This window comes from Triticum aestivum, chromosome 3A, assembly GCF_018294505.1.
Source record: "Triticum aestivum cultivar Chinese Spring chromosome 3A, IWGSC CS RefSeq v2.1, whole genome shotgun sequence".
In the NCBI taxonomy this organism is placed as follows: Eukaryota; Viridiplantae; Streptophyta; class Magnoliopsida; order Poales; family Poaceae; genus Triticum; species Triticum aestivum.
Window position 1 is genome coordinate 541,368,708 of NC_057800.1, and position 1,766 is coordinate 541,370,473.

Genomic DNA, 1,766 nt, shown 5'->3' on the forward strand with positions numbered 1-1,766 from the left:
TCGATCGGGGTCATGTTCATCCAGAGGCAACACCACGGGGTCCTGTTCATCCACCCCCACCGGGAACTGTTCATCCAACCCCCCCCCAGCAACGCTCACTGTTCATCCAGATACAGCATCGATCGGCTTCAGTTAGCAGCAGTAGCGAAGGAATCGCTCGATCGGGTTCAGTTAATAGCCATCGATCAATCGCTCGGGTTCAGTAACGCGTAGCCTGCAGTGTAACCGCTCGGGTTCAGTTAGAGCCCAACGCCTCGCACCCACGCGCGTGTGCGTGTACGAGAGAAACGCGCATCGCTCGGGCCCGACCACCCACCGTAACCGGGAACACAAGATATTTTCCTCGCCCTCGCTTCTACGACGGTTTTTTCCGTCATGGACGGCCCAAAGAATGTCATGTAGCTGCGTCTCCGGCCCGCCCAGGACGAAAAGCCCAATTTCTGTCATGATTTTTTGTCATAGAAGTAGGACCCCACCACATCTATGATGATACCGGGTTTTGTCACAATTATTGTCATAGAAGTGTCATAAGTATGATAGAAAAAAATTCGTTCAGCCCAAAATGTCACGGATGTGTCTTTTTTCTGTAGTGCTTCCTCTTTGGAGAAATACTGACGCAGTTTCAAGCAGCATCAAAAGGAATTTCTGGCGCCATTGCCGGGGAGACATCATCAACATCTATCAGGTTCCTAATCACAAATCTCGCTCCCTTGCAATTTACATTATTTGCCATTTGTCTCTCATTTTCATCTCCCCACTTCACAAAATTTGTCGTTTCATTTGCCTTATCTTTTTCATTCGCCTTTTTCTCCTCAGATCTGTTTTTTTTACAATCTTGTTTGCATAGTCACGACGTCTCAAGAAAACACCAACTTGTGTGTTTTTTCCAGTACAAATAATAATGATTTTATTAGCACTCTGATTGCTCCTGCCGCCACTAGTGCAGAGTCTTGTGATATTAATGTCACTTTGTTGAATCATGAAAGACCAATTTTCCGTTACTCCTAATGAGGATGCCACGTCCCATCTAAACACATCCATAGAATTGTGTGATATGCAAAAGAAAAAATATGTGGACAATTGTAACACCCCGGATGTAACTTTCCCAATTTGTACTCCAACTCTTGCCATTTCCGGCGTTAAGTTATTTTATTTTCTCGGGTTCGGGCCTTTGTCTCTGTGTGTTGTTATCGTTGTCATGCATCTCATATCATGTCATCATGTGCATTGCATTTGCATACGTGTTCATCTCATGCATTCGAGCATTTTCCCCGTTGTCCGTTTTGCATTCCGGCACTTCGTTCTCCTCCGGTGGTAATTTCTACCTTTCTTTCGTGTGTGGGGGTTAAACATTTCCGGATTGGACCAAGACTTGTCAAGCAGCCTTGGTTTACTACCGGTAGACCGCCTGTCAAGTTTCGTATCATTTGGACTTCGTTTGATACTCCAACGGTTAACCGAGGGACCGAAAAGGCCTTGTGTGTGTTGCAGCCCAACTCCCCTCCATTTTGGTCCAAAACCCACCTAACTCTGCTCCATCATCTAGATCTTTCGATCACGATCGCGTGGCCGAAAACCGCACCGCATTTGGACTCTCCTAGCTCCCTCTACCTATAAAACTAGCCCCTTCCCCGAAATCCGGATCCCCCCTCGTCCAAAACCCTAAATCTCAGATCCGCCGCCGCCGGACACGTCCGACGGCGCCGGACACGTCCGGTCCGCCCCGCCGCCGCCACATGGCACGCCACCATTGCCGCCTTACACCA